The following is a 16240-nucleotide window of genomic DNA, read 5'->3' as shown; positions in this document are numbered from 1 at the left end:
CTAAACATTAGGAAGAACTTTCTGAGCTGTTCGACAGTGGACCGGACAACTTCAGAAGTTGGTGCACTCTCCTTCATTGGAGGAGGAGGAGGAGTTTGGATTTGATATCCCGCTTTATCACTACCCTATGTAGTCTTAAAGCAGCTAACAATCTCCTTTCCCTTCCTCCCCCACAACAAACACTCTGTGAGGTAAGTGGGGCTGAGAGACTTCAACCCAGCAGCTGCATGTGGAGGAGCGGGGAAGCGAACCCAGTTCACCAGATTACGAGTCCACCGCTCTTAACCACTACACCACACTGGCTCTCACATTGGAGGTCTTTGAGCAGAGGTCAGATGAGCACCTGTAAAGGATTCTTCCGTTAAGATTCGTGCATTGCAAGGGGTTGGACTAGATAACCATTGGGGTCCCCTTTCAACCCTACAATTCTATGATTTTAAGAGGCCCCATGGAGCCTGGCAGCAGAACCTCCCTATATAACAAAGGATTGCCCTTTCCTGCTGCCAGCCAGTTATTTCTGCTTAAAATGGTTGTTAACAAATAGAATCCGAAGTCTGTGAGATCTGATCAGTGTTACTTCAGGGCTTGTACATTCTGAAAGCTCCCCTGCCTTTCAGAGTGAATAATGATCCTGCTTTGGAGATGAGCATCGCCACAACCAGAAGGTGACATTGCCTCCATCAGCCGTGGCAAAGTCAATGGGAGATTCCCGCTGGAGGGTTCTAGTTGCCAGAATGAGGCTGATCATGTACCCAGGAATGCGGTAGAGGAAGAATGTGAAAACCAAGCCATGTTGTCCACTTGAACCCACAAATCATCTTTACACAAGCAGGGAATGCCTGCCAGGGGCCTTCCCAACACGCCGTCTCGAATCACTCACAGACCAGTTGAAGGAACTATAAGCTACCCCATTTCTGTGCACTCAAGATAGTGGATAATCTCCATTCTATTTTATTCTTTAAAAATTCATCCCATCCTTCAGCCAAAGATGCTTACAGATCGCTAAAGAAAGACAACTGTAGAGCTCAGACTTGCAGTATTAAAAAAGACACAGCATAAAAGGAAAACGTTTTGGGGAGGGAGGAGGAAAGCAGCAAACTCAGCTATGAGTTCTAAATTAACAGTTCTTCTCTTGACCAGCAGAGGTGAAAAAGCAGAGAAGGCACCAAGAGCAGCTGGTCTCCCCACAGTATGGATGGAGTGGTTCTGCGTCTCCCCTTTTCCTTCTTCTGCTGCAGTCTACTTGAATGACAGCTGAGAGGTGGTAGTTGATGGAAGGAGAAGCCTGACTTCTCAGCAGCGATGGTGTGAGTGAGGGGACTGCATCCCTTCTCTTTCCTCCTTTATTACAGCTTGATACAATCAGATAAAATATTTCCTTTTCAATTGTTCCGAAACATTATATTGTTACATGCTACCCCAATCTCTGAGCGGTGAGAGGTTCTAGGTCCTTACCCATGTTTTGTTTCCTTGGAATGAAGGTGAGTGGAAACTGTGGTGCCTTTAGGATATATGACTTTATTTGCCCAGACATACAACCTGAGCATAAGATGGAGGGGCTCACAGCATTAACAACGCAACAGATCTTTCTTCTCCATTAGTCACGGCTTTGGATACAGCACAAAGCAAGCAGCTCTCTGTGTCTCCAGCCTCCAGCCTGCTTTCAGTTCAGTTCACACCCACACCCACTGGCTATTGTTCTCCTACCTGGCACCCATCTAGGTGAAGGGGTTGCCTTTGTTCCTCCCACTTCATACCTCTCCTGGTCCTGGGAGACTAGGCAGGAAGGGAGCTGGTCACAGCAGGAGGGGGAGACCCCCTGGCTTCTCCAGCAGCCTGCTTCATCACAGCCTGATGGACCCTCTCCTCTCCAGCCTCAGCTTCTGCATCTGATTCTGGACTGCTCTCTGCCACAGAATCTCCCTGCTCACTAAACCCTGTTACCTCTTCAGCTTCCACATCCCCTTTCCCCCAATCTTCTCCCTCTGACCACTGATAGTTGTCCCACTCCCTGGGCTCTCTTGGGGGTTCCCCGGCTGGTGCCTCCCTTTATCCCTCTGTATCCAACCAGTCCATGTCAGAAGAGGGAGCCCAGTTTGGCCAGATCCTATCCCCCCCCTCTGGCCCTGTTGTTCCTTTGCAGATCCTGTCTAGCACTTCAACTCCAGCCCTTCCATCTGCAAGTCCTTAATTACGCCACGTTTCCTTCACCCCTGGTATCTACTTTATGAGCAGCCATCCAATTTTAAAATAGTGGTTCATTTTTTATGGTAATGCTAAATTTATTCAGCTGCTCAAATCAGCTAGAAAATAATTATATCGGCAGCAACGAACCTCGCCTCCTATTTACATCTCGAGCAGAGACCCCCTCTGGGACTGTGTGGAATACTATTTGCATAGCCAAATTAGTCTCAGCCCACTTCCTTGCAGACAGGTGTCCACACCTCAAAAACCATGGCACTAATTGGGATCTTTGCTCATTGGTGGAAGACAGAGGTCACCAATTAGCTGGGGACTGGGAATGGAGTGGGCGGGGTGTGTGTGTGTACGTGAACTAAATCCATCCATTGCACAAACCATAATGTTTTTCTAAAGCACAAGAAGAGCATGTTCTGAGGGCGCTGCTGCTGGTAACGGAGACAGGGAGCTGGGGTGGAGAAGCCCCACCTGGCTCACGTGGAAGCGCAGTACCAAATGATGCACACCCTGATTTTAATCGGCAGAATTTTGGAGGGTATGGTGTCTTTGTTTTTCCTGGTGAGGGATCCCCAGTCACTCCTGGGAAACAGATGCCTGTCCCTTTTCTGTATTCTGGACACAAGTTGGAACATGACAAGGCCCGTCCTCCTGCTCAGCCCATGTAGGTGGTGTTGGACCTCGGGGGACCGATTCGGTCAGTCATGCCTCCCCTTGGAATTCACCCTGACTTTTGCTGTGTGGTGCAAATTTGTTAAATTCCATAAATGTTAGGGTGACCCATAAAAACCCAGGGACGCGTTCTGGCTTGTTTGCTGAGGCTTGCCCTTGCTCCTTTGCACAATGTAATTTTAACATGTCAATTTGCTCTGCAACAAAAAACATCTGGACTTCACATGTGCCAAGAGGGGTGGGAGTGGCGAGAGAGTGGGAGACGAGCCAAAGATGGCTGCGGGGGGGGGGGCAGGTACGGGCCGGCTTGGTCTTTTTTGTGCAGCATTTTGTCGTCAGGGCAAAAGGCTCTTGGAGGAAAGCAATCTCTCTCAGATCAATTGTGGGCTTCTCTTGGCAAACTTCCCTTTGTATGCCGAAAAGATTAGTAAATTTTATCCTAATTAAAATTTAAGAAAAGCCAAGATGAGTGCGGAGACTATTTAACTGGCGTGCAGTTTGCAATTAAATTTCCTGCTGAGCCGCCTGCCCAATATTGACATCTACTCTATTGGATTTTTCTCCCTCTCTCCAGCAATCTTATTATTTTGTAATCATGAATAACAACGAAGGAAATTAGACTTTTAGAAAGGATTTTCATTGCTGGATTGGAGTACAAAGCCCCACTACATTAATTCACCTTCTTAAGCTTGATCGCGTCAGATTCCTCTTTAAAGAAATAAAATGAAAAAGCTGGTTATGTAGAACCCTGCAGATGTCCAAAATGGGGAGAAACTCTCTCTCCCTCGACTCACCAGCTCAAATCCAGCATGCCTTCCCTTAATCCCTAATAAACCCGATTTATCAGCCCTCCAAACCGAGACTGTTGTCTAGCGGACAGTTGTGACCTAAATAAGAGGCATCTCAAACCCATGTTTGAGCAAGGCACTCCCCCCCCCCCACTGGGTTTTCTGTCCTCGGATCCAGCCACTCACACTAGTTCCCTCTGGGTGAACGAAACATGGTTTTGCACAGGGAACCGACACATCCATGGGCAAATGATTTGCAAAGGCAGCTGTGTACTGCCTCTGATTGCTTGGTGTTTGGGGACAGAGCCATAGGGTGGCATCCAAGTAAGAAACAGGGGCGCCCCCTCCTCCCCTTGCGCAGGATTGACTCTCACGTAAGCGCATATATGCGTGGCGCTGGGAATAATTAAATAATTCGACACCAACCTGAAATCGCAGGAGAGAGCTGGGAAGTCCTCATGGCTCACGAGGAGATCCTTCCCAGAGCCCAGAGTCCAGAAAAGAGACTCCAAGGGTTCCAAAATGCCGTGCAGGAGCTCTCACTGCTGCTGCGCCACCCCACCTGACAGCTGTTGAGTGGGGAGATGTATTTACCACAGCAGGCTCCCCACTTATGCATATTTCACTTATGCGAGTGGGGGGCCAGGAACGTAAACCCCACGTAAGTGGGGAGTCGCCTGTACTCAGAGTAGACTCATTGGAAGTCATGGACCTGGGTTACATAAGAGGAGCCTGCTGGATTAGGCCAAAGAGGACATCCTGTTCTCACAGTGATCACCCACGAGCAAGACCTGAGCTCCGTAGCTTTCTTGCTCCTCCTGTTGGGCTCTGCTGCTGGAGAACTGCTTGAACCTATCGTCGTAGGTTTTGAAGAGCATTGGACGTATTTCTGGAGGAGAGAGCTATCAATGGCTACTAGCCTCAGTGGCTGTCCTCTGCCTCCACAGTTCCGGAAAAACACAAAGTTCCAAGTAAATCACTGTCAGGAGATGGCTTGAAAGGTTTATCTTTGCCCTAGTGAAGAATTGCACCCCAAGTCGATGCTTCTTAAGACTAGCGTTCCTTGTGTCCTGCTAAAACTACTTGGCGTTCCCCACTGAATGAAAAAAACCTCCACCCGTTTGCTGGTTCTGGTTAATGTTTACCAAGAGACATAGAATGGACAGGGTGACCTGACCTTCTCTCCCATTAGTCTTGGCTTTGAGTGTCTCTGTTTATCCTGTGCATGACAGCACGCTGCTAGATTTCCCTTCCACCTCCCCCCATGGGAAGAAACCACAGATAATGGAGATAATAATAATTGCACCATAATAATGATATCATTGATTGAAATAATGATAACATATTTGCTTCTGTGATATGCAGCCACTTCCGTGATATGTCACGGAGCACACAGAAGAGGTTTCGAAAGGACATGTCTGGTTGCATAAGAAGTCACCTCTTAAGGAATTAGAGGGAGAGGTTGGCTGCAAACAGATTCCAGGCTCTGTCCTGACAACAGACACCCTGCAGCACTTACAGGGTGCTTAAAATGTAAACCATCATCTTCTGCTGAAGCCAAAGCTTGTGTTTGAAAGACAGAGGAAACAAATGTCAAGTCTAAGTAGAAAATGCTTGATACTCCCACTGGCTTCTTGGTGCAATAAACAGTGTGCTTGGTAACAGACTGGAAACATTTCCTAGGGCAGGGGAGCTTAGTGTTCTCCAGGAAGTGCTGGACTCAAACTCCCAGTGGCCAATGCGGTCAAGGAGGAGGATGGGAGTAAGATCCTACCCGGAGTCCTGTGTTCAGTTCTGGGCACCACAGTTTAAGAAGGATTTTGACAAGCTAGTGTAGGGTAACCAGACCCACTTGAGTCTAATGAATGCATGAAGGGGTTAATGCCATAGAGTAAGTTGTCCTGCCAGGCTTAACCTATATCGCTGCACCTCATCTTGGGAGGAATGGGCAACCAAGCCTTTTGTTATACTCAGTCAACATGTGAATTCATTGTGTGAGGAGGTCTGAGCTGGTTGCTTCTGCTTAGCCGCATGGCTTTAACCAGCCTCTTTTGTTTCAGACAAGAATGGAGTCTGAAAATAGCAACCCCCCATACCAATAGTTACTGCCTGCACACCTTTTTCTGATTGCTGTGTGGAAAAACACATGGATCTGAACTTTGAAGAGCTCTGTAAGGAAACCATGTTATAATTTACCAAACAATAGCTCAGTTGGTAGAGCATGAGACTCTTAATCTCAGGGTCATGGGTTTGAGCCTCACTTGGAGTGAAAGATTCCTGCATAGGAGGGGGTTGGACTAGATGACCCTTGGAGTCCCTTTCAAATCCGCAGTTCTAAGATTTTATGAGTTTGAGTCCAGCAATTTCTGGAGAGTCATAGGTTCCTTGACCTTGCCACAGAAGCCCCTAGGATGACCGTAAGTTCTGCCAGGATACATGAAGCACTTTAAGATTCTGGGCCTAGAAAACTGGACTCAGATTCATGGCCCACCAACATAGAACATCTGATACAACACTGTGGGGAGAGAGGTTGGCTCATATGCTGTCTCTGCTGTAGGAAGTGGGATTAACAGCCATTGATGCACATCGATGCCTTTATCATTTGCAGGTGTAAGCATCTAAGGTACACCTAAGTGGCTCATTACGTGCAGGCGCAGCATTGCCTTGTAGCTGAGCATGAGAGCTGGCAGATTGAGCCCTGAATCACAGCTTGGCCTCTGTTTGATTGCCAGGATTGATTGGGCCAGGAGGCAAGCCTCGTGGTGGGACCAGCCGCTCCTGGCTGCCTTTCATCATCAGATCGCTCTGATGACTCACCTGGAGGAGAACCAGCTGGGGAAAAGAGACCGTGAATGTCTGCAAACTTAATCTGGCCTGGCTTTGATGAGCGTTTGGTGCCCAGGTGTGCTGATCATGTGGGCAGAGAGGCTGGAGAAATGGGCTGGGTAGCATGCCAGGATCCTTAGACTTGTTGGCAGAGTGAGGGAGTAGGTGAACAAGAGCTCAGAGGGCCTTTTGAAATGGCTGTTGAATTATATATACTCCAAGCCAGGCCAGGGTCACCCTGATGAGAAGTGATGGGTTGAAGTGGCCTCCCTCTGACGCCTCCCCAGATGTAGGGCTACTTGTAGGAACAAGTTTATCCCACTGCTTGATTATAGCCCTTTACTTATACAAGAACTTGTGTGCCTTCTCTGCTGTACATTTAAATGCATCCTCTGTTTTATTGATGCTGTAATATTTTCTAGTTTTACCTAGTGTGCCTGATATAAATTTATTTATTTCATACTATTTGTACACTGCTTGATTGTAAGAAGACCTCAGCCCGGTTTACAAAGATGATAAAGCAATATAACTATCAGGGGAAATGGGAAAAACAACTCTGTAAAAAGATTGGAAAAGGATAAAATCAGCAGTAAGTTAAACACAGATGAAAGTAGCATTCTACATGTCTGGGTAGGCTTGTTTAAGCAGAAATGTTTTTAGCAGGCACCAAAAAGACTATGGTGAAGGGGCCTTCTTGGATGTCCATCGGCAGGGAGTTCCAGAGTGTAGGTGCTGCCATACTAAAATATCAATTTCTTACAAATGTGGAACAGGTATTATGTGGCCCCTGAAACTGGGACCACAGTTTCAGTCAAACAGGCATATGTGAAGTAAGGCGATTTTGCACGTAAACTGATTCCAAGTTGTGTTATGATTATTACTACTGTTACTACATTATACACAATTATGAACCCTGCCCCCTCATGTGCGTGCAACTATCCTATCGTCTTTCCCTTCTGTGGCCAAAGTGTTCCGAACATCCGAATCTCTAGGGAAAGCGCTTAAAGTCTATCCTTTCCATTCTGCCCTCTTTTTCTTCTTGCCTCACTTGAAGAGACGAGAACTATATTGGAGAAATATCATTAGGCTCCCCAACCAGAAGAAATATTCACGAAATGCAGAGTCATACATAAGCAAGCAGCAATATCCTGCTGTAGAGAGACATAATTTCAGTCTTTAGGAGCTGAGGAGGCCCCTGGGATGGCATAGATAAAGCCCGTCTGGCCTTGCTCTTTTTGTAAGAACAAACAATGCCATCAACAAGGCCCTGGTTCCCTCAACCAATGGAACAATTCCCTCTTTACAGGAAATTTTGTAGGGGAAATGGACACTGACAGATCCCAGAGAGATTTGTGGAGCAGCCACCACAAGCCCACTTGCAATGTGGATAGTTGACTACTACGAGGACCACATCTGTCCAGATACCAGCTCGCTGACTGTGGATGCCACTATTCCTAATTTTAATCAGCAAAGCTCTTTGCAATTCTTGGGGGTGGTTTGCTCATATGCCAGCCTGGTAGGTGGGCCACTGGAATACCTGTTTTGCAGCTGAGGTTCAGAGGGAGCCACTTGTCCAGGGCTAGAGGGCGTCTTCATGGAATATAAAGGACCCTGGATGCTGTTGCTGGTTTTGTTTTGTTCAAATTCCATGTGTGTCATAATTATTTGCATTTTTTAAAAAAACCATAAACCACTCAGATCCTTTCTTATATGGCAGCATATGGGGGTAGTATTGGGTTGTGGCTTTTGTTTTTTAACGTATTTTGTGTTTTTATCTTGTATTTTTATGTTGTGAACCACCCTGAGCTCTTCAGATGAAGGGCAGTATACAAATTTAATAAATAATAGTAAAAAATAAATAGCTTTGTGGCACTCAAATCAAGCATCACTTGACAGTCAGTCCATCATCTGACCTGGAAGCTGCTACCTGTCTTGAACCCTTGCAGTTCATCATACCTGCTGGGAAGCTAGGTGAGATGGAGCAAGACTTCAGCAGCACCCTGGACAGCTCCCTGTATGGCTTAGGCTGGAGCAGGATTTAAATGTTGTTTCAGCACCACCCATCTCCAGACTGAGACTTAGAGGGGAGCTGAAGAACTGACTTCAGTGAAAGGTGACTCTTTGTTTAAAGTGGTCTAACCTGCTTTAGAAATCATTGATGGGGTCTTTGTAGACCACAAGCTTAATATGAGTCAACAGGATGATCCACCAGCAAAAAGAAGCTAATTTTGCCGTAACAACAGTAATATAGCGTCCTGATCAAGGAAAGACATAGTACCACTCTAGTCTGCCTTGGTCAGACCCCACCTGGAGTCCTATGTCCCCGTCCTGGGCACTACAGTTTAAGAAGCATAATGACAAGCTGGAAAGTGTGCAGAGGAGGACAACCAAGATGTTAAAGGGTCTGGAGTTGTGTTTCGCCTGGAGAAGAGAAGACTGAGAAGCGACATGATAGCCATCTTCAAATACATGGAAGATGGAGCAAGCTTGTTTTCTGCTGCTCCAGAGCAGCAGCGGATGAATTCAAATGGCAAGGAAATTCTAACTCAACATTAGGAAGAACTTTCTGACGGACTCAAGAGGATGAGATGGAGGAGGAGGACTAGTGGGGATCACCCCCTCCCCTTCTCCTGATGCTACAGGAGAAGAGGGACACAGCCTTGATTTACAGCAAGGCTTTGGAGAGTCTGAGGAAGGTCACAGCGCAGAGACAGACAAACAAAGGAGTTGGGATGTGTTAGAAGAAAGGGGAGGGGATTGCGACAGGACAGCCAGCTGACACATTGTCACTGGAGAGTATTTCTGATCCCCCTTCTCCAAGAACTCAGCATTCATTAAGGGTGTAATCAGAAACTTTTGGCTACAAGCAGCCCCCATAAGGGGGGCTGCTGTTGTTAGGAATGTGGGAGGAGGAGCCCAGTTTGGAGCAACGCCATGTTAAGGCTTGTTGCGTTCTTTTGTCTCTCGCTATTAGGACTGAATAAAAGCTAATTAAAAAGGGACTCTCCTTGTTTTCTATGCTCTTGCTGCAACCGGGGGAGGAACGGTTTTCCCGAAGCCTTGGCAGAGCCTTGACAATTAGGAAGAACTTTCTGATGGTAAGAGCTGTTTGATGGTGGAAGGTACTCCTTCAGAAGGTGATGGGGTCTCCTTCATTGGGGGCTTTTAAACAGAGGTTGGGTGACCATCTGACAGGATTTTAGCTGTGATTCTCAGTCTTCTCTTTTCCATGTGAAACCTAACCAGTCCCCTCAACTGTTCCTCATAAGGCTTGGTTTTCAGACTCTTGATCCTCCTCCTCCTCTGCACACATCTAACTTCAGAGAAGGGCATGGGCAGAATTCTGGGCGTGTTCATTTCTCCCTTTGTGCTCCAGCAGGAAAAAACAGAACAGATTCACAATGAGCAAAAAAGGCAGCTGGCTGGCAGCTGATGGAGACAGTGATAGCCTTCAACTGAAAGACCTCAGCACCAAAAGAGATATGGTGGGAGGAAGGGACCCAGCTTATTGTGAGGCAAGTTTGTGCCGTTATTAAATTAGATGATGTTTTTCAAAGGAATGACATGCCGATCTGTTTCATTCCAGTAAATATGTAATTTACATTTAATTCCAAGTAACCTTTCCAGGGTTGCTGAGGTGTGAAAGAATTTAATGACACAACGCTACATTTACGAAGATGCCATTCATATTCATTAGGCTGGTGCATTAGCAGGCCGGCCTGTGGCTGCCACGCTGATATATGTCAGGGCCTTTACAGCTTCAGTTTATGGGAAAATAACAGCGCAATGCAGCGGAGATGGCTGGTGTGGCTCTGAGATGCACCAAGAGGCCACAAAGGGTGGAAGATATGGCACCTCTGATGTGCGGCTGGGCAAGGCCTTTTTTCAGGCTGCAGGCTGGCAAATTCAGGTGGTACAATTAGAGTGGGCTTAGTGCTCTTGAATAGCAAACCAGTTAAAAAGAAAACAACCACCACAGAATTATGGGGGTGAGAAAAGTGATGGGGAGATGCACTGGGATAAATGTGGGATAATAGCGGCATCATGCTAGCCACTCAAAATGAATAGGCAATAGAATCATAGAATGGTAGAGTTGGAATGGACCCCAAGGGTCATCTAGTCCAACTCCCTGCAATGCAAGAATCACAGCTCATGAATCCCTGACAGATGGCCATGCAACCTCTGTTGAAAAACCTCAAATGAAGGAGAGCCCATCACCTTCTGAGGTGGTCTGTTCCACTGCTGGACAGCTCTTACCCTCAGAAAGTTGTTCCTGATGTATAGTCGGTATCTCCTTCCTCGTGATTTGACTCCATTGGTTCAGGTGGATACAACAAGTATTATTATTCATTCATTTATTCATTCAATTCTATACTGCCCTTTACCTGAGGATCACAGCGCAGTTTACAATATAAAAACACAAAAATGCATAACACAGTAACAAACATAAACAATTCCCTCTGCCCCACAATTTTAAAAGCCATTGAATTTTTAGTTAGCCAAACGCCAGGGAGGAAATGGATGTTTTTTCCTGCTGCCTAAAGATATGGAGCGAAGGTGCCAGGCGGCCTCCCTGAGGAGAGCATTCCACAAGCGGGGAGCCATTGCAGAAAAGGCCTGTTCTCATGTTGCAGCTGTCTGGAACCTTGGCAGAGGAGGCACATGAATGAGGGCCTCAGATGATGATTGTGGAGTCCAGGTTGTTGTTGTTTAGTCGTCTAGTCATGTCCAACTCTTCGTGACCCCATGGACCAGAGCACGCCAGGCACTCCTGTCTTCCACTGCCTCCGCAGTTTGGTCAAACTCATGCTGGTAGCTTCGAGAACACTGTCCAACCATCTCGTCCTCTGTCGTCCCCTTCTCCTTGTGCCCTCAATCTTTCCCAACATCAGGGTCTTTTCCAGGGAGTCTTCTCTTCTCATCAGGTGGCCAAAGTATTGGAGCCTCAGCTTCACAATCTGTCCTTCCAGTGAGCACTCAAGGCTGATTTCCTTCAGAATGGATAGGTTTGATCTTCTTGCAGTCCATGGGACTCTCAAGAGTCTCCTCCAGCACCATAATTCAAAAGCATCAGTTCTTTGGCAATCAGCCTTCTTTATGGTCCAGCTCTCACTTCCATACATCACTACTGGGACAACCATAGCTTTTACTATACGGACCTTTGTTGGCAAGGTGATGTCTCTGCTTTTAGTTCATATATTCATAGAATCATCAAACTTTAGAATTGGAAGGGACCCCCAGGATCATATAGTCCAATCTTCTGCAACACAGGAATCTTTTGCCTAACGTGGAGCCCGAACCCACAACTTTGAGATTAAGAGTCTCATGTTGAGTCATCTCTCAGAGTAGAGATATGGTTCCACAGTTTTTGTGCAAACACACCAGGAGGAATGTTCAAGAGACAGATTGTCTAAAAGTGTCCAGACTTGGTTAGTCTAGGGGTGCACTGTGCCAGGGCTTAAACTGGGTGGGGCAGTAAAGGCATTTGGGCCAAGGCCTGAAATAAGGATTAAAAATCACTGCAGATATTCAAAGCACATTTAATCATGTAAGGTTTTCTCTTCTCTATTCCAGATTTGGAATATTTAGACCTGTTTCAAAAGCATGAAGTTGCTGGGATGCAAGGTGCAGGCATAAGCAGCAGCACTGCTGAAGCTTCTTATTGGCTCTTTGCTTGCAGCCTAACACAGCAAAATGCATTTGGGCCAAAGATCTTGCAGGCAGAGGGAGAAGAATATCAGGTGTGAAGGAGCAATGCAAAAACAAATAATGTCTCCCCCTGCTTTTTTACACACAAAAATAAATGAGATGTTTTCCTGCTCTCTTCTCTCATTTCTTCATCTCAGCCGGAGAGAAAGAAAAGCGAGTTTTGTGATGACGCTTGAGGTTGTTCCGGAACACATTAAGAGAAGCAATTGGCGGCGCTGGTTCCTCTGCTCTGCATTCTGACCACATGCTCCAAAAATTGCAAATGGAGATTTGTTACATTTCATTTGCTCCTGTCCCCAAGAAGCCATTTGTGATGAGTCTGTATCTCCCAAGAGGCTATGCTCAAATCAAAGGGAAAAGAGAGAGGATAGAGGAGACGATTGGATTAGCACATCTACAAAACACACACACACACACACACACACACAGAGAGAGAGAGAGAGAGAGAGAGAGAGAGAGAGAGAGAGAGAGAGAGAAAGAATTCAGTGGGGTAACTTAAAGATTATCTCATTTATTGTGGCCTGAGCAGTCCTGGGCAAGAGCCGAGCTGTCATGGGGTGGACTCCCCTCCCCCTGCCCCATAAGCACCACTGAAGTTTTTCCTCCTGTTTCTGGGATTAAATACAAACAACGTCTTGCAAGCACAACTAGCGATAGGGGTGCGATTTGATTCAGGTTGAATTGAAAGACAAACCTATCCAGTTTGCACTTTCCATAACAATATAAGACTCCAAACACAGCCGGTCTTTGAGAATTGCTCTTCTCAGAATTTTGCAATGCAGTTTTCCAGACAAGTAAATTGTACAGAAATGCACACACTGGGATGTACAAGATTGCATACAAAAATGTGGAGATCGAAGAAATTTGTACTAAAGTGCTGATGAAAATTCAGGAGAATGGCTGTTGTTGTTTTTGTAATTGCTAACTTTGCCACACAAGGATCTCATTACTTACTTGATAACTGCTGCCAGTGTGGTGTAGTGGTTAAGAGCGGTAGACTCGTAATCTGGGGAACCGGGTTCGTGTCTCCGCTCCTCCACATGCAGCTGCTGGGTGACCTTCGGCTAGTCACACTTCTTTGAAGTCTCTCAGCCCCACTCACCTCACAGAGTGTTTGTTGTAGGGGAGGAAGGGAAAGGAGAATGGTAGCCACTTTGAGACTCCTTAAAGGGAATGAAAGGCGGGATATCAAATCCAAACTCTTCTTCTTGTGCGTGGCTTACTACTGCAAAGTATTGGAAGACCCTAAATGCAGACCTATTTGGGAACTGGATCTCACAACTCTGGGACTGAAGGGACAAACTGACAGCCCTTGTCCAAGAGAGTTGAACAGGCAAGAAAACCACTGCTACTGGCATAGTTTCATGGCATATGCAACATTGACAGAACATGGTAAGACTACGGTTATAGGCCTCTGAGAACACAGGGCAAAATGTGGAATGACACTTATGTTTAAAAACTGAAATGACTTAAAAGCAGTGCTTTTTCTGGGGGGATGCATACCCCTAAACATTTTGTGAATCTTTGTACTTTTGTCCATTTACTGTATTTATTTCCCCTGATTTGAACTATAAAATGGTGATTTTCTTGAGTCAAAATGAGAGTACCCCTAAACATTTTTTTAAAGAAAAAAAGCACTGCTTAAAAGTTAAAGGTAAAGGTAAAGGTAAAGGTACCCCTGCCCGTACGGGCCAGTCTTGACAGACTCTGGGGTTGTGCGCCCATCTCACTTAAGAGGCCAGGGGCCAGCGCTGTCCGGAGACACTTCCGGGTCACGTGGCCAGCGTGACATCGCTGCTCTGGCAAGCCAGAGCCGCACACGGAAACGCCGTTTACCTTCCCGCTGGTAAGCGGTCCCTATTTATCTACTTGCACCCGGAGGTGCTTTCGAACTGCTAGGTTGGCAGGTGCTGGGACCGAGCAGCGGGAGCGCACCCCGCCGCAGGGATTCGAACCGCCGACCTTTCGATCGGCAAGCCCTAGGCGCTGAGGCTTTAACCCACAGCGCCACCTGCGTCCCGGTGCTTAAAAGTTACATGTAATTAAATAGACATTTGGTGCTTTTGTGGGGGCTAGGATTGCAAAAAGTTTTCTTTAAAAAACCCTGTTGTGTATGAATCAATGTTTATGACTGATGCATATTGCAAATAAAGAAACACACACACACACACACACACACACAGAGGATGGGGTGGAATTGCAAATTGATGTGGAAATGTGGACAACTGAACTTAAGGCAAGAAAAAGGAGAAACTGAAATTGATAGATAAATTGATAGATATGGGCATGTCTTGACTTAGGACCAATTGAGCCATTTGGCAAGACCCCAGTGGAAAATGGGAAATTTTAAAATCTGGAATTGCCAGAAAGAGGCAGTGGCACAGGGAGCTTTGTAAATCTATCTGCATTTGAAATATATTTAGGCTTAAGTTAACAACTATTATCTCAGAACTGACAGTTGTGGCTAAACAGAAGGCAGAGAGAGACTGCTGAAGCAACAGAAAGCCAAGGTCTCTCCGGAAAGCCACAAAGCCAAACCACACAGTTTGTCTGCATTAACTCCTCGGCTTGTTCCCCTAACAAACCCTGCCAATTGAGTTGTTCCGTAATATTCTAACAGATCCACTTGCCCCATTGTTCCTTTGGGTTGCCAAATTCCGAGATGCCTCGGAAAACCCCTTTCTGTGTTGATTCATTTTCTGTGTGCAATTTCAGCAGACTTCTTGCTGGGTCATATTCAGATTCACAAGAGGGAGTGCTCCAAACTTAGTAATCCAAAAGCATCAAGCACGGCTTTTGTACCTGCTATAAATTTTATTGTTGTAATGGCAGTAGTAAAGGTGTATGATAGATCATGGACTTCAACTAGACTACTGCAGTGAGTTGCACATGGGGCTGCCACTGAAGACTACTTGGAAACTCCAGGCATAGGCAAACTCGGACCTCCAGATGTTTTGGGACTACAACTCCCATCATCCCTGACCACTGGTCCTGTTAGCTAGGGATGGTGGGAGTTGTAGTCCCAAAACATCTGGAGGGCCGAGTTTGCCTATGCCTGCTCCAGTTAATCCCCAATGTAGCTGCTATGGCTAGCAGCCTTATTGCATTATCTTGTTGTTGTTGTTGTTTAGTTGTTTAGTCGTGTCCGACTCTTCATGACCCCATGGACCAAAGCACGCCAGGCACTCCTGTCTTCCACTGCCTCCCACAGTTTGGTCAAACTCATGCTGGTAGCTTCGAGAACACTGTCCAACCATCTCGTCCTCTGTCATCCCCTTCTCCTTGTGCCCTCCATCTTTCCCAACATCAAGGTCTTTTCCAGGGAGTCTTCTCTTCTCATGAGGTGGCCAAAGTATTGGAGCCTCAGCTTCACAATCTGTCCTTTCAGTGAGCACTCAGGGCTGATTTCCTTCAGAATGGATAGGTTTGATCTTCTTGCAGTCCATGGGACTCTCAAGAGTCTCCTCCAGCACCATAATTCAAAAGCATCAATTCTTTGGCGATCAGCCTTCTTCATGGTCCAGCTCTCACTTCCATACATCACTACTGAGACAACCACAGCTTTTACTATACGGACCTTTGTTGGCAAGGTGATGTCTCTACTTTTTTTGCATTATCTTACTAGTCCTTAAATCACTACTCTGCTCCTGGTCCATTTATAAGCACAATCCAAAGTGCTGGTGCTTCGCTCGAACTCCCAAGATGGCTTAAAGCTGGTGTACCTCAAAGGACCACCTGCCTTCCCCTCCCACAAGCCTTCCTTTATATGAAGATAATATAACAACCCATTGCAGAGAAAACAGGTATGCTGTGATAGATAGCAGCAGCACTCTTGTGCAACAAATCTGCCCTTTTTTTTCTTTCATAACAGGATTTTTCACAGGATGAAAAGTGTTGGGAAAGTACAGCAGGAAGTGCAAGGAAACAGCCACCTGCCAGTGTGTAACGTTTGTGCAAATTTTTATGAAAACAAACCAGACTCGGTGCTGGAATTACGTATAAGCTAAACAAGCTATAGCTTAGGACCCCACTCTCTTGGGGCCCCCCAA

At 46.3% G+C, this 16240-nt stretch overlaps 1 long non-coding RNA gene across 1 annotated transcript; it reads left to right on the top strand.

Annotated features, from left to right (window-relative positions):
• The first annotated feature begins 2608 nt into the window (after positions 1–2608).
• Positions 2609–12303, top strand: LOC307202806. The gene is made up of 2 exons (XR_013833014.1): positions 2609–2893; positions 12057–12303. It is a non-coding gene; the product is annotated as an uncharacterized lncRNA (long non-coding RNA).
• Positions 12304–16240: the final 3937 nt, after the last annotated feature.

Source organism: Podarcis cretensis (assembly GCF_951804945.1).
Source record: "Podarcis cretensis genome assembly, chromosome: 14".
NCBI lineage: Eukaryota > Metazoa > Chordata > Lepidosauria > Squamata > Lacertidae > Podarcis > Podarcis cretensis.
The sequence above is the reverse complement of the archived record's forward strand: the minus strand, read 5'-3'. Positions and strand labels throughout refer to the sequence as shown.